At 34.0% G+C, this 21,089-nt stretch overlaps 1 long non-coding RNA gene across 1 annotated transcript; it reads right to left on the reverse strand.

The window, feature by feature from the left end:
* Positions 1 to 2,837: 2,837 nt before the first annotated feature.
* Positions 2,838 to 20,749, reverse strand: LOC135295326 (uncharacterized). The gene is made up of 3 exons (XR_010357379.1): positions 20,635 to 20,749; positions 9,868 to 10,028; positions 2,838 to 3,377 (listed from the first exon to the last, which is right to left on the reverse strand). It is a non-coding gene; the product is annotated as an uncharacterized LOC135295326 (long non-coding RNA).
* Between the last annotated feature and the right edge of the window lie 340 nt (positions 20,750 to 21,089).

Genomic DNA, 21,089 nt, shown 5'->3' on the forward strand with positions numbered 1-21,089 from the left:
GTTGGACTAGATTATCATTTTAGGTTCCTTTCAACTGAAAGAGTCTATTATTTCTATTCTATTCTATTCTATTCTATTCTATTCTATTCTATTCTATTCTATTCATTTCCAATTTCTATTTCTATTTTATTCTAACCTTTCTCCAAATGTTTTGATAACCTTAAAAAAAACCCATATCATTTCTGCTAAAAACCTGTAAGATCATTAATAAAATACTATAAGATCAGCAAATCACATACTTTGGAAAATCACTGTCCACTTGGAAAATATCAGTCATTTGATGTTTAATTTATTTTGATGCAATATTAGACATAGAACCTCGTTAATTTTCTGTATCCAGAATTCTTGTTAATATTGATTTTTAATACTATAGAACACACAAAGCAAAAATGAAATAAACTGGCTGTCCTTTCTGTATCTGTTTTAAGAATAATCCAGCTACAAGGTTAGATTGGTTTTTTTGTTTTCTTATCAAGAGGGAGACTGCAGCCAGGAAAGGTTCTGGCAAATAGAGCTACTTTTGCCCTTTTCCACTTGAGTGTGCTACCTCTAAGTTAAAAAAAAAAAAAAAAAAAAAAAGGAAAATGAAGAGAGGCAACAATCAAAAAAATTGCCTCGTACAGGGAGAAGGTATTGTGTTCAGCCTGACCTTGGCCTGCAACTCTTGACATCAGCTCTGGAAAATGTGTCAGTTTTCTTGCCTGGCTTGTTCAAGTGGTGAAGCCTTACTACTACTGTAAGGCATACTTTACATACACACACAAACAGAAGTACGCTTATTTCTATGAAGTCAGAGGCAACAAAGCTGCCTTTGTATCTTGCAAATATAATTCTTTCCTCCTTGCATAATTGCTTAGATGTTTTTGTCTGAAATTCTATTCACATTGACACTTCATGTATGTGTGAAACTGGTTTGAATGATGTCTACATTCATTAGTTTTTCCACAGTAACTATTTCCCTTACAAGGTACATGATCCCAGAGCAAAGAAAAGTTAACAATTTAAAACTCTGAGGGTGTCTTTGTTTGGAACAGTATAATTTTTTAATTCACATTCCTTTCACTTAGTTTCTGTAATCCCTGAAGAGAACAGAGTCAAACTTTGTGTTTTAATTAGGATTTTCAGTATTTATGGCCTGCAGCAATGAAAGGGAAAAAAAAGTAATTCTAGGGTTGTTGTGGGAAAAAAAGATTGGGCCAAGTTTGCATTTTTCTAACTGTCATTTATATTTTCTAAGAACAGTTGTAAAAACTGAAAATGGTTTTGTGATTCACAGCTCGTATGACTAAAAGCAACAAACTGAATTTTGCATGAAATACTGGTATGAAATATCTATCAAAGAGAGTGAATTTAGACAAGGAATGCTACTCTGCAAGAAAGAGACTGGAATTATAGAAATTATCATAATTAAAATAAAATTAAACTCCAGGTATGCAAACTCTCCAAAATTCCGCTGATTTTGTAAACACAAAAGTCATATACATATAGCATTGGTACCAAGGACTGCAGAATTTAGCAGTAGAAGCTGAGAAGGTCCTGTGTCAGGCAACAGAAGCTTATAAGAATTTAAAATCTGGTACCACTACAAGTGTGTCTAAATTCACTACAGGACTGAAATGTTGAAAAAGTACATTTTTGCTCTCTTTGACTTTACAATAGAAGTTTATTAATGTGTCAGTTGTAGAGCATTCAGAAATGCCAGATGAATGAAATATAATTTTTCTGGTTTTGCTTACTTATACAGCTTCCTGCTCTGTACTTGTGGGCACATGGTTTGTTTGACTGTTTATTGACCATTTCTCGACAGCCACTGTAGGCCAAACTGTGTAAGGGGATCAAGATAATCACTCAGTGAACACCATGCAAATCTGTTAAAGCTCTGTGGTGGTTTAATGGAACTAGACCATTTCCAGCAAAAATACCATCACAACTCTCTTTTTAAGTGAAGCTTTCTGTACTAAAAATGTTCACAAAAAAAGATAAACGCCTCAAATTTAATAAAAATTAAGTAGCAAAGAGTGAGCATTAAAAAAAAGAGGAGCAAAAATGTTTATCATGAATGTTTACAGAATAAAGTTTTTTCTTTTCTATGGGAATGAGAGAATAGGAACAGGACTGGTTTAGTGGAGGAGTTTTGACAACCCTTTTTGGTGCTGTTTTTAGTAAGTAAAGAGGTGAAGGTATCCAAAATGATCCAGTAAAAATAAAAACAAAAAGAAGGATAAACATTCTGTGTTTGTTGAGACTCTTATTTGCTAGGTTCTCTGAAAGCTATGTAAGAATGTAGGAAGATTAATGTGAAAAACACACATGAGAAAATAATCAAAATTTAGAGGTACCAATGAAAGGTAGCAACCATGCACATACCCACCTTTGTTTTTTGATGCTAATTAGGTGCTTAACTGCTAACCATGTATTTTAAAACTCACACTACACTTTGATAAAAGAGACTAAATAAATACAATCAAACAAGCAAGTATAATTAACACTTGGGAAGAAAAGATTAGCTATACGCATAGATTAACAGTTCAATATTATATGAAGAGTGTTTTCTTCCTTAAAAGAAAAGCTAGTGTCTCACTCAAGATAGTCAATTGTCTTTTAAAGCTGCTTTTTAATGTTGTAATGGTTTAAAACTAATAAACAATTTAAACTGAGAAAAACGCAATCATATCTATACAGATACTAACAGATCCAAAACTCACAGATTCAAAACAAAACAATTCAGCTCTTAAAATTTCTGGAGGAAATTTTTAGAAGTCATCCTGTGAACCAGGAGTTGAATTGTATGAGTATAATAAAGAAAATTGTTTTCTGATTAATTTTTGCACCTGGGATGAGTCAAGCACAAGACAAGGAAAGGCAGTAGTTTCTTTCAATATCTAACAGATAAATGAGAGATAATTGCTGACTCCTGCTGAGAACAAGATTCCCACAAAATTGTTGGAGTACAATAGGACAAAGCATAAATCCTTCTAAAAATTTTCACTGCTTGCATACATTCCCTTTTTTCTGTACAGATGTCTGTGTGAAACCATGAGCATGCACATAGATGCACACACATTGACACGTTCCTCATTTTCTAAAAAAATAATAGTCTTAAAATAGCATGACTATTTTAATCATTCACTTATGTGGACACATTTTTCAAAATAAAAGGGCAAAATACATCTTCTCTCTAATCACACTTATGAAAATTGAAATAAAAATGAGTATATTAAAAAAAACCCATGTCAAAAAGTCTGAAATAGATTAGTCAACTTTCCTGCTCTTAGATTGCTTCGTCTTGTCTCAAATTTTGATCAGATGACATATATTTAATAGAAGCATATTTTTCTTTCTGTAGAAATCAACATCCATTGTCTTCTCACTGACTGCTGGAAAAATAGTAACAAAAGTTCTTACTGTTTTCTTAATAATTTCAGTTCAGGCACATCAGTATAAAATAATACAAATTATTTCTGTATATCGAATAATAATAAATGCCATAAACATATTGGATTTTCACTGGGACAAGGGCATCTGAAATGTGTAACTAAAGGACTTGATCTAGATTCTACAGTGATGAAAAGATGCAAATAGGCAGCTGATCTATCAGAAAAATGTTAAAAACAAATGAGTTACGCTCTTTATTTTATGAGAGGTTTTTTCTGTGTGCATATACATGTAAATCTGAATTTACATGAACAGTGTGCCCAAAATTAATGAGACCTCTCACATTAGACATTAGAGCACTTCAGAGTACCTATTTTGAATCATTTGCACATAGACTTAAGCCATGGAGTTCAAATTAAAACAAGAGTGGTGTAATAGCTACAGTTTCACCAACTATAAAGAAGAAAATGTATTGATTTACTTAACTTTAGATATTTGTCTAAGAGTAATGGAATGTAAAACATTCTTTTAGTAATATCTACTTTAGAATCACAGAATCACAAACTGGTTTGGGTTGGAAGGGACCTTTCAGCTTCTAGTTGCTATTACTCCCTACTTTCAGCTTCCCTGTCATAAGCAGGGACACCTCCCACTAGACCAAAGCCCCATTCAAACTGTTCTTGAACTTTTCCAATTACGAATCACTAACAAATTCTCTTGGAAAATCTCTTCCAGTGTATCACCACCCTCACCTCATGGCAAGAAAAAAAATCTTCCTTATATTCTGAAAGAAACTACTTTCAGTTTAAAACTCTTGACTTTTGTTCTGTTACTACAAGCCTTGGTAAAAAATGTCTCTCTTTATTTGTCTTATAAGCTTCCTTTAAGCGCTAAAAATTCTCCATAACGTTTCCCCAGATCTGTCTCTTCTCCAGGATGAACAACCCCAGCCCTCTCAGCCTTTCTTCATAGAAGAGTTGCTCTAGACCTCTGATTATTTTCATGGTCCTCCTCTGGACATGCTCCAACCAGTCCATGTCTTTTCTGCATTGAGGGCAGGAGTTCAGATGAGATCTCATGGGAACAGTGTAGAGAAACCAATACATGGTAGAAAATTCAGGCTGATTCACAGAATATAATTCAGGACCCATCATGCATGTCCATATCTTCCACATGGAGATAACCTGCTAATAGTCATGCTGCTTTTGTTGACTGCCAGATCCCTGGGAAAATGTTTGCTTATCTCTGACACCTCAATTGGAAGGCAATTGCAAAATACCTGTTAAACTACCTTGCTGAACAAAGTTAGAGGGACTACATACTGAGACACTTTATAGAACAGATTTTAATTTCTCTCTTGACTTTTGATCTATATACCTATTTTTAAAAAAACTTCTATATGAAATTTATTTTATAAATGGAGTAAAGGTAGTTGTTAATTTATCAGAGAATGATGAAAGAAAATGTACATTTTCTCCTTTTATGAATGATGTACACAATATTTTTCTGTTTGATTAGATAAAGCCCACATTTATATGGTATACAAGAGGATGAACATTACCAGTCTTTAAGAACACCAGTTCCATGATAATTAGCTGGTCTGTATTGTCTTTGTAGTAACTAATACCAAAATAACATGCAAGTGGCTTTTGTTGCTGTTGTTGCTCATAAACAACATCTACAAATAAGATAAAATAGATGATATGTCTTCTTGTGACTGAATAACTGTAATAAAAATTCATCTTGTGTTTTCATGTTGCACCATTTTACAGTTATTTCTTTGGTAACCTCACTAATATTTAGATATTTTTCATGTGCAGAACTCACAAAGAAAAGATTCTTGGCACTTTTAGGCAAATGTCCATATGCAGTTTCTGAGGGTGCTTTTAATAGCTGAAATATTGTAATAGATTGATTACATGTTTACCTTTCAATGCTGTTAATTCAATTACTTTCTTGCAACTCAGTTTATTATTGAGTTGTCATTTTTACATATCATACTTTGTAAAAATGGATTAGATGCCTCCAGTGTAGTGTTCAATATGGAAATCTAGTCTTAACTATATGAAATTTTAAAAAACCTCAGTATGCGCCAGCTGTGTTTCTTGAATGTGAAAGTGAATACATGCTTTTTAAATTTCTGTGTTATACAGATAGAAATTTCCATTTAAACACATTGTAGATATGCACTGTACTTATCTGTAGTAATGTTTTTTCTTATATGCTTGCACACAAGTACTTAGAAGCTACAATAAGGAATATGAAGAATTTCATACCTCAGGCCAATATAAGTATCAAGACAATCGTAAAAAAAAATCTTGGCATTATTAATGCTTACATCATTAATGATTTTGCTTGTGCTGTTGAATTTGGTTTTAGATATTGTAGAAAAATAAATTTTAAAAATTTCCATGTTTAAGAAACATAATACATCACAGTCTGAAAAATAAAGTAAATGATACAAAATTATATTGTCAGAGGCATGAGTTTATTTAACCATGAGAAATAATTGCTACGTGAAAGATAGTGCTTTCAGACAACTGAATGAAGAAAGATTTCTCATTATATTGGTTGATTGCTTCACAGAGATCAGGACATAAATGGGTTCATCAACAAATCTCAGAATCACAGCTGTCCCATTCCTGTGCTTAGTATGAAACGTAGCCAAGGTGTGGAAGCAATAACAGAAATAAGTAATAAATAAACAACAAGAGATTAAGATGAAGACAAAATATTCAGTGTGCATTTGACACTGTCCTTCATAACATCCTAAACTGGGAAAACATGGATTTGATGGATAGACCACTGTGATTAAAAATTTCTTGAGACAGTCACACTCAAAGAGTTGTAGTTAAGAGCCCAATGTCCAAGTGGAAAATGGTGATGAGTGGTGCTCCTCAGGGGTTGATATTGGGTCCAGAACTCTTTAACATTTTTGTTGGTGACATGGACAGTGGAACAGCAATTTGCTGATGACACCAAGCTTTGTGGAGTGGTTGACATGCAGCAGAGAAGGGGTGTCATCCAGAGGAACTTTAACAGGCTTGAGAGGTATCTGTGCAAACCTCATGAAGTTCAACAAGGCAAGTTCCAGCACCTGGGTCAGAGCAATCCCAAGGACCAGTACAGGCTGGGAGCAGAATGGATTGAGATGAGCTCTCAGGAGAAAGCGTTGTTGATGGATGAAAGCTCAATATGATTCAGCAGTGTGCACTTGCAGCCCAGAAAGCCAATGACATCCTGGGCTGCATCCAGAGAGTTGTGACCAGCTGATCAAGGAAGGCGATTCTGCCCTCTTTTCAGCTCTTGTGAAATCATACCTGGAGTACTGTGTCCAGGTCTGGGATCCTCAACAACATGTGTTCACTTTCACATTCAAGAAACACAGCTGGCGCATACTGAGGTTTTTTAAAATTTCATATAGTTAAGACTAGATTTCCATATTGAACACTACACTGGAATGAGTTCACAGGGCAGCCACTGATATGATCATATCAGGCTGGAATACCTCTGCTATGAAGATAGACAGAGAATTACGGCTGTTCAGCCTGGAGATGAGATAGCTCTGGAAACCTTATAGCAGCCCTCCAGTACCTAAAGAGAGTTGGAGAGAGCTTTTCACAAAGGTATGTAGTGATAGGACTAGGAAAAATGGTCTTAAATGGAAGGTGGGTGGTTTTAAACCAGATATTAGGGAGAAAATTACTGTGAGGATGGTGAGACACTGAAACAGATTGCTCAAAGAGGTGTTCAAGACCAGCCTGGATGGGGCTCTGAGTAACAGGTCCCATGGATGATTCCTTATGCATGGCAGGAGTGTTGGAACTAGACAAGATTTAGAGTCCCTTTCAACCCTAATCATTCCATGATTCTCTGACTAGTTCTCAGTACACAAAGTTTGAAGGGCATTACAAATTTCTACAGGAGGTAGAAGGTACAGATAAACTAAATTTTCAGGAACTAACTATAGGTTACTAGTTTTCTTTAGTGAGACCTGGAAGTATTCAGTTAATTAAGGAAGACATTAACAGTACATATATCTTTCTCTCCTTTCATGTGAAGAGCTATTGGGAAGATCTGGTAATGAAAATGCTTTTGTTTACCACTACCACTATATTGCTTTTTCTTTTTATGTAGACAGTTAGTTCAAACTATCGGAAAGTCAGTATGTTCTTAACATTTCCCTTCTGTTTGTTTAAGCTATTACACTTATGAGACTCTTAGGAATGAGGGAGAGAGGAGCTGTTTTTTTGTCTGGAAAAAGAAAGCCTACATATGTTTAGATAGTAACCGCAGAACTACAAGAAAAGGAAATATGAATTAAGATTGCATATTAAGATATATCTTGGCATCATATATATTCTTCAATTTTTAAGGTTTTGGCCAGAGTTTGATGAATTTAACTTTGTATTTCTGGTGCAGCATAAACTCAAGTTACCTCTATATTTAGCTATACTGCACTTGATGGAAATCTTCTCTCCAGTTTATGCAACATTTCACAATAATTTCATGCTCTGGGGAGAAGAGAAGGAAAGAAGAGAAAAGAACCCTTCTCCAATTTTTGCATGGCTGTAAAACCAGGATGTAGATTAATGCACTTGACTTCAGTTTGAAATAAAATCAGTCTACAGAGATTTTACAAGTATTCTGTTTGCCAATTCTTGTATTTTGAAATATTATGTATCTTGGTGATTCTGTAAGATGAGAAAAAAGAATTACTAAGCTCCACCATGTGAAAAGAAATGAGGAAGGCAAAAATGCAGAGGGAAAGAAAGAAAGGGAGGAAGAGGGAATGAGGTAAGGGAGGATGGAAGGGAGAAATTAAATTGGCTAGCTGTTGCATATACTGAAGTACATAATGTTTAGATTTTAAAAACATGAAGATTTTTCAGTGGAATCTCTTCCTCTAAGCAATCTGGCCTTCTTGGCTAAAAATAAAGATCCTGCTGCCATAATAACATATTGCTCTTGATTAAAAATGCTCATTAAATGGAATTGAAATTCTTACTAATGGCTAAAATTATTCTCTGAAAAATAAAATATGAATTTGGACTAATGGAGCTATACAGTCTAATAATAGTTTAGCCAGACAAACTAATTATTTTGGTGTGTAAACACTTCTAATATGGTAAAATTGGTGTCAGACTAGCAGTGTGAAGTCAAACACGGAAGGACATTTTCTAACCTGTGTGTTTGAGAGCTCTGCCATAGATGAACATTTTGAATTGTCTTATTCCACCCTTTATCCTTTCTTTCCACTGTATTTATTCATCATTTCATTATTCATCATTTCAGAAGTTAGGTTTGACAAGTGGATGGAAATAGCAGAACAGAAAAAATATAACTATGTCCTTTTTGGAACACCTGAACCCTTCTAATGGAGAATTCATTTATTACACAGTTACCACTACTTTTCCCAGATTCATCTTTTTAGAAAAAAAATCCAAAAGAATGTCAGACCCATTCTGATTAACTTCAGTTTGAAATAAATTCCAAATGACCACCTGAGGCTGTGCAGAGGTACTTTATCTTCCTATCCCTCTGGAAATCTACAAGATGTAAAGTTAAATCCCTTCTCTCTTTCATACACTGAGACAAGCTCTTTCAGCTTGTTTTCTGTGACTAATCAGGAGGACCTTGGTTAAAATCACCCATACCTTTTCTCATTCCTTCAATATTCACAATGTCTTTCCTCCAGAGATCAGTAAGAATTTTATCTCTCTGATATACTGTTTGCACAATCACATGTTATCATTTGTCTTTGTCCCAGGCAGAACGAACAGAAAACTAATTATCTAGAAACATGATATAAATGTGCATTGTAAAGAGCATATGCAGGCAAACAGTTACTTAACTTAGTCGTCCGTTGATTCTAAACATCACAAATGGATTGATACCTTTTGAACAAGTCTAGCTCTGGGGCTGGTGTTAATATAGTTGATGTAGGATAAATTGAATAAAATCTATGATTAACAGTATGAATATCTATGAAACTAGACAGAAATGTAATCTCTCTCTTACAGTATACCAGTCTATATTTTACAAATAAAATAAAGCACTTTAACATTCATAATTTGTGACTGGCAATGATATGATCTAGCTAATCTTCTAACATTTATAATGAGCTCATAATTTAGGATTTTCCAGGCAGCTGAATACAGCATTAGTAATAAAAATGGTAAAGTTTATTAGCATAACCTTTTAACTAATATAAAGTTTCCAGACTGAAGATGTATAAAAAATCAATGTACTTAAATTTTTAATAAGTGTTAAGTATCATCAATGTAAAATGTGGTTGGTCCTTTTTCTTATATGGCAAATAGAATAAAGTAATTAAAACTAAAAAGAAAAGTGTGTGTGCCAGAGTAGAATAACATCAAAACATGTCTGTGCTGAGGAGGATGGGAGTAAATATAACACAGATGGCACTGATTTAACAAATAGAGGACCTCATTCAGTGCTGTTCAGTTTGCAGAAAAACAAAGCACTTACCTACACAAGCTCCAAACTGCTTTTGTAGACATGTATAAATGCATCTGAGCTCCTCTCATACAGCAATCAGATTTCTGACTAGGTGTGGGCTTGTTCTCTTGGTTCAAGATTGTCATGCCTGGCTGAGAGGTCCAGCACTCTTCCATGGCAGTGTTACAGACCTTCAGAAAACAGATCACAGAGATTCTCATGAACTTCAGTCTTATGTTAATGATGATTCTGCAGGTACATTCAGAAATGCTTCCTTAAATAATGCAATTTAAGATATTGAAAAGGAGATGCAAAGTTCGGGGTGGGGGGGGAGTAAAGGTACAATACAGAAGACTAGTACATCCTGTATTTGTTAAATCATAGAGTACATATAAAGTGCTTTTAACATTTATATAACTTGTGGTCACTGTTACAACACGTATAACTGCAAAAATTGTGATTAAAATTGCTACATGTTAGAAAATGGCCTCCTATTGTTAGAAACCTATTAAATAGCAATATAACATGTAAAATATGTATTTGTTATTCAAACAAATGTCTGCAATGGAAAACACTACCACAGCATACTGATCCCCAGCTGTTATGTAAAAGATTGGGATAGGTCCAACAGAAAACAGAAACTCAATCAGATATTGTTATTTGTTTTGCTAGAGTACCTACTTGCTAAAGCTATAATTTTTTATTGTCGTCTTCCCAAGGGTCTATTTTTGAGCTTGGTCCTTGTGTATATAAACTTGTGAAGAATGTAGAATGATATCACTTTGACTAATATTAACCAGAGAAAATAAAGTGTATCTGCTGAGTAGTAATGCTCAGGAAGTCCACAAGATTTTGGATTCTGGGGAACAATAACCCTATGAGCCAACACAGGCTGAGGGCTGACCTGTTTGAAAGCAGCTTTGAGAAGAAGAATCTTGGGGATCTGGTGCACAATAACCTGTCCATGAGCCAGCAGTGCCCTTGGGTCCAAGAAGGCCAGCAGTATCCTGGGGTACATCAGGAAGAGCATGGTCAGCAGGATAATGGAGGTTATCCTGCTCCTCTGCTCAGCCCTGGTCAGGCCACATTTGGAGTCTCCAGTTCTGGGTTCCTCAGCACAGGACAGACTTGGAGCTCCTGGACCATGTGCAGCAGATGAGACACAGATGATTAAGGGACTGGAGCATCTCTCTTACGAGGACAGGCTGAAGGAGCCTGTCCAGAGGGCCTGTTCAGCCTGTAGAAGAGACAGCTGGGAGGAGACCCTATCAACGTCTGTCAGTATCTGAAGGGGCAGCGCCAAGACAGTGGAGCCAAGCTCTGCTCGGTGGTGCTGAGCAACAGGACATGAGCCAACAGGCAGAAACTGATGACCAGAAATTTCCAACTAAATATAAGGAAGAAATATTTTACTTTGTAGGTGACTGAGCAATAGAACAGATTGCCTAGAGAGGGTGTAGAGTCTCTCTCACTGGAGATGTTCAAGAACCATCTGAGCTCATCTTGTGCCATTTGCTCTGGGACAACCCTGCCTGAGCAGGGAGACTGGACCCGATGACCCATTGTGGTCCCTTCTAACCTAACCCATTCTGTCATTCTGTGAGGCAGATTCACTGTATGTACCCATGGATTGGCAAGTGCCTTTTTGTGTCTGAAAACATCAACTTGATTTTGAATGGAAATTGACCTGAAATTTGGACTAGCCTGTGATGCCTAAGAACTGTGTCTGTAAATCTAAATTATTCACTCTATGATTTCTTTAGGATATGAGAAGTACAAGAACCTAGAAAAGGGATTCATCAGACATCTGGAAATATCTGCTTTGCATTGAATTGCTTTTTACAAGTACTTAATATAACTTAGATACTCTAAATTTTAAGCAGATTAATTCTTGATAGCAGAACAATAACATAATTTAAATTGGAAAAGGCATCTAAGATATCAAGTCCAAACACTTGTAAAACTAACACTAACAAGTCCACCATTAAACCATGTTCCTAAGAGTCCCCCCCCAGGGATGAAGACTCCCCCGCTTCCATTGATATTCTGTTTCAGTATTTGACAAAACTTTAAGGGAATACATTTTTACTAACATCCAATAAAAAAGGTAGTTTTTTCTTATCCTATCTCTTGTTACTTGGGAGAAGAGACTGACCATCAATAATTTTGTTAGCTTAGTTTCTCTTAGTTTATTCTGTTTTGTGACTTTCTGGTCTTCATGTAAACAAAGAACATCTTTTTATGTTATTGAAAATGCAATTTTATATATATATATATATATATATATATATATATATATATATATAATCTTTTACAGTAGTAGATCTCTAACAGCAGTATAGACTCTGGATTAAAATGAGAAACAAGCTAAGTTTTCTTCTCTCCACTCATACACATAAATACTTAGAATAAGGAATTAATACATTAAAATATCAAATTATTTATACAAAACCATATTTTCACCTAATAATAATTTAAGTACATGACTCTTATCATGCACAGAAAAAATAGTCAGGAGAAATACTCATTTTATTTTAAATAATGCCTGTAAGTCTCAAAATGTAATGCAATGCATGAATATCAGCCTGCTATAAAGCCTAGGAGAAGCTGTTGAGCAGAAATTAGCACTTAAATAAAATTTAAAGGTCTATGGAGAACACTCATCGTGAACAGAAAAGGTAGTTTTTGTTCCGTAATTGGGACTCATAATGTTTTCCCTGTTAGATCTTATTAACCTATATATGCAGTACACAACAATGCACAGTAAGTTTTAACCACTTTAGTGTTTGCAAAATCTTGCAATTACAATCTCTAAAACATGGGAAGCTATTTTATAATGTTAATTAAGGGTCATGGAGTATTGTTTCCTACATGGTGTTACTAAGCTGGTCAACTGTAACAGTTTGCTGGAGTTTTAGTTAGCACTCTATTAACTATACCTAAGTGGCTTCCTTATCTTCTTTGTTTAGTAGGTCATTTGACACCCAATAATTTCATGTTATGAAAGTAAACGCATAAAACTATGTCAGCTTAGAATATAGCAGGGGTTTTTTTTCCCTCTGACTCTCTCTCTTTCCTTCCCTATCTGTTCATGAAGAAGGAGAAATAGAGTGTAATAATGTCAACAGGATGATACTGGTAATAATGAACATTGCTCAAATAGCCGTAATGGTTTCTGTTATTATTAATTTTAAAATTTACAGAAGTACCTCCACAGGGTTCTGTAGAGCTATAGAATTTAACATGCCTTAAACATTTAATACAGAAGTTGAATATTCTTTCCTTTACTTCAACCCCCCTCCCCCCGCCCCCCCCCCCCCCCTTTTGGGATATTTTTGGTTTGTTTTACAAAATCTTGCAATAAAACAACTAGATAAACTAGGCAGGATTGAGGTCAGATGTATCATAGTTGTTCATTCTGTGGCATCGTTTTCAAAAAAGTAAAATAGTTATGAAATGGTAGCACATCAGACTAGGTAGCACATTTGACTAGGACAACAGCTAATGCAGTCCTGGATTTCCAGTTTCCTACTTTTCCCTCCGAAGCTCACCAAAGTCCTCTGAGTATCAGACTGAGTCACTATTTAGCTGAAACAAGGGGTTGTAAGGTTCCCATCAATAAGAAGTGTCAGACCTTTTAAAAAATATCCAATAAAAATTCAAATGGCAATTAGACAAGTTTTAAATCAGTCCCTGCTTATTTTTAAGATATTTATTTAGCAAGTAAGCATCAGATGCAAACCCATGATGGCCTTCTACAGGACTTCCTCACACAACCTCAAAGCACCTTTTGTACACATTTTGTGTACAAAAACTTGAAACTGATATTCTTCACAGAGTCAATCAATATTCTTATCTCGCAAAGGCCAATCGAAAGTTCACAAATGACCCTTCAGCTAGGTTGACATAAGTTTGTCTTAAGGTGGCTAATGTTTTATTTTTCTGCTAATATAGGTATTGGTCTAGTAAATATACATGGAAAATAATTTCTCTCTCATTTCCCAATAAAACCCAGAAACTGAACTGCTATTTTGTTGTGTTGAAAACGCCTGTTTCTCACCCTGTGTTCTCTGTTCTTATTCTTAAATATCCATATGAATAACAAGAAAAATGTACAGATAATCTCCTCCCTCCTCCCAAATCTTTAATTTAAATTTTTAAATCATCATTTTCTGGTTACATGTCAATTGTATACTTTATATAAGGTATAAATACAAGTTTTTACATAATGGGGATATTAAAATAAGACTGACAGAACCATAAATATTTGGACATCAACACCAAAACCACAAAATTAGAATGTTGCTAAAGTTATTTCCCCTCTTGAAACAATTAACAGATCATACTTAAATCATACCTACAATAAATATCTGCAGACACCTCATTCATTATAATTTGAAGAAGGAGATGACCTCCAAAATGAAAGGCGACAAAAAGCAGTTATACTGGTATCTAGCTAGATTAAAGCTCCAGCTACCTATTTTTACGTCCCTAACATATAAATTATCTAAAATAAGTGTTTAAGTTTCCCCTTTTAACATTTTTTTAAAAAGGAAGGAGTCTATGTTTTGTCAAAAAAACCTGGTTGAAAATAAAATAATTAGATAGATTAATTAAAAATATGATTGAAAATCAAAATGGTCCCTAGTGCAGATCACTTGATGACTGAAATTTACATCTCCTGTTGCAAATCATATGCTCTACAGATAAACACCTTTCTGAAGAGCTAATTGAAACAAAGGTGGTCTAAAATATTACTACAATTAGAGAAAGCAAATCAAGACGTACATTTTGTAACTTTACTTTTCTCTCTTTACTTACATTTAATGACTTTGACTGATTAATATCACAGCATCTTTTAAACATTTGAAAGGTAAGGTACTTTTACTAGAGCTGGATATTAAAGGAATATTGTAGTAGTTGCTATCTTGGATACACCAGTGTATTTTAAAAGCTGCTACATTTATGTGTGGTCAAGACAAAGTATACTGCAAAAACTTTGACCAAATATATGATCCCTCACCTTTAACATAAATCACATTCCTTAGATCTGATTTAACTGTTTTTTAAAATCACAGGTTTCTCTGACATAGAATGCTTCTTTTTACAAGTCACCTGTCACTTTTGTGTGTAGAGGAAATCTAGAATACTGAGCTTCTAATTTGAACTTTGTTTCCCTATGAGAGCTCAGAATCTTTAATGCAAATGTTTCCCAGTCAACCTTTATACAGGCTGCATACTGGGAGGTCTTGTAGTCCTCTGTACCTCTTTTATGAAGTTGCATATTTAGATTGCACTTTTGTTTCAGTGTTGTTACTAGATATAAGGAAATATTTTTTTCCTAATACTGACTGCAATGTATTCCTTTATCTGATGATATGTAATGGTACCACAATCTGCTGAAACACATGGATGCATTTTTCTTTGTAGAGTTTCGGCTTGAAATATGGAAGCTGGCATAAATTTGTGTTACAGAACACATGGAATGTCAGAAGCATAGAATGGAGATGTGTGTAGTAGAATGTTCCCACTACCCACCAGTTAGACAAAAAAAAAAAGTGATAATATGGCCTGTTACATTAACATTTGATCTATTGCAGTTCTAAATAAAAGAGATTAGTAAATTCAATACTAAATTAAAAAAAAAAAAAAACCTGCCAAAAACTGTAACCAGTGTACCCTGTGTTTTATAAAGAGGTATTTTACATGCCTGATATTAGTGGAGAATGTGACTCCTGAGTCAATTTTCTGTTATATCATTGTGTTACTTGTAACAACCCTTCAAATATTTTCAGGATTTCTTGTTTGTTTTGGAATGAAAAAGTGATATTTAGTAATTCTTCTCTCTGCAAATTTCAGAATGATCTTATTGTTTTCAATCCTAAACTGGACAACCTGATTTATGGCCTGGATTAATTCTAGTTTATGGCCAGCTTTAGGCAAATGCTGAAACTACCAAGTGATGACCTAGCTCCTAAAAACACTTTGGAGATGATCAAGTTGCTAAAACATCATATGAGGATACTCAAAACCTCTCACAAGAGCGACTTAGATGCTTACTGCTCTCAATTGTTTTTAGAGATTTTTCTAGGATTATAAAGCTTCTTAACTCTGTGTCAGTTTAGAACCACAAGTGAGATATTATGAGCCCAAGCCATTACTCTTTCTGTACTTATGTGTTGTCACTACAAATAAAGATAAAGTATGACAAATTTGGGAGCGGAAAAGAGAGGGTAGGAGAGAAGAAAAGGTTTATCATTGCTTGTTCTTAATTTGAACACAAAAAACAAAATGAGAAAAAAGAATGCCTGCAGATAATGCTTTGAGAACAGGATATTATCAGTATCATATGTTTTTACACTGTAACAAAAAAAAATTCCAGTGTTTGGAACAATACAGAAAAGATAAAACCTTATCCTCTATATCCAAAATAAATAGCCATCAGTATTTGTCTTCACAATGCAATAATTTATTCTTGAAATACCAAGAGCCTTAAGACTAGGTTCAAAGAACTGAGCATTGGCCCAGTCCTGAGCTGTTGCTCATAATTTCTGAACACCCTCATGTTTCAAGAACATGGGAAAGATGGAAAAATATTAATTGCGTTTAGATGTCTTGTCATTCCTTTTTTTTTTTTTTAAATCTTGACATGTATATGATGCTTTCTATGTTCATTGTTATATTCCTCACTTGTTTGGAATATCTAGGCATATTTATGCTTGCAGTTTCAAAGTAGTACTTATTTGTCACACACACCTCTGTGGTACTGCTTCACAACTGCACTAAGAAATAAATCACAAAGGTCAAAATTTCTTTTAGAAAAACTCATCAGATAAGATAAACTGATTTGCTTGCAGAGAAATTCATTATTAAAAGCAATACACCTAAATAATTTTCACATATCTGAGACAATTATCTGTCCACACATGGTAGCATTACTTGTTCTCTAAGTAATTCTGCTCCGAAGCTTTTTTCTATAAGCAAAGACGTATTGAAAGGTGTTCTGATCTCTAAAGTGGTTTCAAGTACTTTTGGAGCTGTGTAAATCAAATGGATAAAATCAAAACAGTAAAGCAGAAAATGAATAAAAAGGTTTTAATGTTTGGCTTAAAGCCAAACTTACGATTAAAGTTGTAAATATCACCTCAAAATAGATAACAATATACAAATATATATAAATCGATAGAAATGTCTATATAAACCTATTTATGAAAATCTATTTTCAGCAAGTTGCAGTACTATGAACTCAGTTGTACTGTGCTTTCCTTTTTGAAAAATGTTGGCAGAAGAAACTTGATGTTTTAAAGAAACAGGCATACATAAATGCTTTCAGATACTTTTACTACAATTTTTGTTCAGTGGACTTTATACACATTAAAAATGGCTTATATCTATTATATCTGTTACTCAGGGGAAACTATCCATCAATCATTGAATAAAAGCTTCTCCTTCTAATGACACAGTTTTAATGATACTAGTGTAGTTTCCCAGAAATAAAATACATAGCATGTAATCAGACTTCATTTTCTTCACTTGAATAATGCTTATGTTGCCAAGGAAATATTATAGCACCACCCTGCCATTCCCAGTATGTGATAATTTGAGTGCACGTGACAAGTATTTTTCAAATATATATTAATTTAACTGAATATTGATGAGTTGCATCAAATATGAGTGCCACATAGATGAAATTTCAACTGTAGCAACAATCAACTAGACAAAATTTTTATGAAAGGCAATTTTGTAGGAGTTATTACATATTTTATACATTGATTTTATTGAGATTTCAAATTAAATATAGTTTTAATAGTAAATCTGTGAATATTTAAAAAATTCTTTATATTTTCAAACCCAAGGGTGTTTCTGTCTTTTTGGTTTATTTTAGTTATGCAAGTCCTGAACATGTGAGGGAGTGGTGAAAGGGGGAATGGACAAGATGTGGCTAATACCCCTAATTATTGCCTATGACAATTACTAAGACACACAAAATCCCCAACATGCAAATCTAAAACAGGTGCATTGTTGAAGAGGCTGTTCTTATTACTCTGATACAATACCTTACTATTTTATAAACTAATTTGTTTAATTTGTTAATTTTTTATTGGTTTTGTTCCTCAAAAGAATGAATGAAGGATGTTGAGGTTTACTTAATACTCGTGGATTTTTCTTTTTCTTGTGATTTTTTTACCTCAGTTTTCTTCTGAAATAGAAGCATATTGGAAATATTTAGTACATGGCAACCAACTATAAATACATATTATTTTTTATAAACAGAAGGCCAAAAGGATATAAGGGTTGCAGAGGAAGAGTAGACATAGTTCCATAAAAGAGACTTTGGTCAGATAGAATTTGTGCTGTGACTGAGGTTTAGAATCTTGGATTAATTTTGAATTTTGTTCCTCTCTTGTGTTTGGTAGTGCTCATTTTATGCTTCGAATTGAACATAAGCAAATTAGACAACTATGCAGTGAGGAAGAAATAGGTAGTCCTGAACATGTTTTATTTCCATGTGTAATGTACAGCAAAGAGAAACATCATTCAGAAAATGAATGATGAATTCAGAAAAGCACCAATTTGTCTGATGTGTTACAGCCACTGTTGAGAAATTGCATAGAATTATTTCTTTCATAATTTGATTAGGAAAACGGAAAGGGTGAAAATGGTGCATAGGAGAGGAGATGACAGTTCAGCATTATTCACAAGAGAAGAATGTAGAGAGAAACAACACATCCCACACAAAGCAGAATTCACCTCTCACTGAGTTCTGGTTTCTTTTAAGAGAGAAAAAGATATGGTGATTTTTTATCACAAGTTATTGTAAGACACACAAAACATGACCCAAGGAAGAAAGAAAAAAAATGGGAATTTATTAGAATCATAGAATAGATTTATATAAAGATTTTTTTTTATGCTTGAAAACATAGTGACATTCCACTTTATGAAATGAGCTTTTTAGCAGAGGGAAAATGAAAGCTCCTAGAGTTGCATTTAGCCATGAGAAGTCATATTATTAATTAAATATGTTTTGAAGCAGGAAAAAGATGAAAAACCACATTGAAGCTTAAAAGGATACAGCATATATTTCCTACTAGCTCAAATTTAAATATAAGTATATAATGCAAAAATTAATTTAAATAATGATTGAAACATATTTTTGGGATTTATCTATGATAATGGTCAAATTTCAAAATGTCATATCAATTATAAAATGCAAAAAATGCTGAAATTAAATACTTTAATGTTTTAAATTTCCAATACAGAACTTATGCAAATAAAACAAAAGTTTTATTGCTGTTTTCTAAATGTGCATGAAGTTCTTATTGGTCAGGTATTAAATTTCCAGTGAAAGACTACCATCTTTCTAAAAGATTATAAAACATTAGTACTTTCTCAATAGCCATCAATTATTTTACTATGGATCACAAAATTACTTAGAAGGAAAATTTTCTAGATCAATTTATTTTTCAGTTATTCATTCAGAAATTAAAAATTTGGATTTTCACCATGATCATAATAATCTCTCTTACCCAAATAATGGAGAGAAGTGGCACACATTTTCAAGAGTCAAAGCATATCACTCAAAAGTTCGTGAATTGCTATCATTTGATAAATTTGATAAAGTTCGTAATTGTATCATTTGATAAATCACACCCTAGAATTCCTTTAATAAATTTATCGGTACTATTTTTTCATTGATTATATGAAATTTTCACACATGAGATATTTACATGCCTTAAGGAAAATAGCTCTCAAAACATGGAAATTTTTCCACATAATATATACTTTTCAACAAATTTGTTCACTACCTTATAGCTACTGTGTGATGTTTTTCCAGAATGCATGAAATACTAGAAAAAAAATTATAAATGTGTCAAGATGGTTTTTATATTTTTTTTTACACAGCACAATAACAAAAGGATTCTTCCCAGCTAGGCATTCCAAATGCAAATTGTTTTTTCCAACTAAGAAGAAGTTTAATTTTCTAAAATATACTGATAAAGATTGTACATTTTCATAAACATACCAATTTCAGGAATCTGTGTTTGTTTTTCTTTTTTACAACAATTTCACAAGTCCAAACAATGCCTGTTTGGAAAGAGTAGATTAACATATCTAAATTCTCACAGGATATCTACAATGGCAGTTATACCTATGTCTATGCCCATATCTAGGCTTACATTACCTGTATGTTTTTAAACACTGCCTATCCATCTCTAACCACAGAGCAAAAGCCAGTCAAAAGCCAGTTCTGGACCTCTGCTTAATTTTTACTATTCCTGATACTTCCTAGTTTGTAGTTCTCTCCTACAGACTGTCTTTCCATGAGGTTGCTTTTATCATCCTCTAATTTTGCTCTGCTTCATTTCAATTTCTTTCTGCCTTTATTTGATTTTCAGACTGCTCCAAAATGCTTGTAGTATCCCTCCTGCCCTGAACTGCAATTTTCCAGGGCCTTTAGAAGAGCACGGTCAGAAAAACACAGTCTCAATTTGATATCTACTGGGAAGAACCATAATTTTATAACACAGCCAGATCACATTTGAAGCTTAATTCAGACCATATTACAGTCCCAGAAGGACAGCTAGGACAAGGAAATTTCTTTATAAGAGGAAACTCTCTGGTTCAATGCTACTTTTTTTTTTTTTTCCTTCTCCATAAGGAGCATAAAGGAAAACATACCAATGGTCTAAGTGCCTTGCTTTCAGACAACACTCTCTTGTAGGACAAGGATTTTTACTTTTTTTTTTTTTTTTGATATTTTTGTGTCATCTCAGGCCATGACTACTCTTCAAATACCTGATACTGCAGTGGTCCTGCAGGCAATCAAGCCAGAACATCCCTTCTTCATTATGCAGCCTGAGTGGATTCTTTACTGAAAGAGCTTCTGGCACTGCTGCCAAGTGATGTTGCTTGTTCAGGTGTATACTATCAGGCCAATTGTCCTCTAAAACGGGCCAGCTGCATCCAGCCTGTAGTTTTGGATGAGCCCCTGAATTTAGATAAATCTCCAGTTCTGTGTCGGAATTGCCAGGCAGAAGACTGGATGTGTATCAAAGGTGAATGGTTCAAGCTGTAGTTCTTGAACCCATTATTGGAACGGTACAGTAGCAGTCTTGGAGAATCTCTTTATCAGAAAATTCCTGGATCACACAGACCCAGGTCTCATGCACAGTATCTGTTAGACAACGTCTTTGTTATGTGTTTTGCATAAAGAAAAAAGGTAGGTGAGATAATGTAAGAGATTTTACTTT

The sequence above is a fragment of the Passer domesticus genome, chromosome 2, assembly GCF_036417665.1.
Source record: "Passer domesticus isolate bPasDom1 chromosome 2, bPasDom1.hap1, whole genome shotgun sequence".
NCBI lineage: Eukaryota > Metazoa > Chordata > Aves > Passeriformes > Passeridae > Passer > Passer domesticus.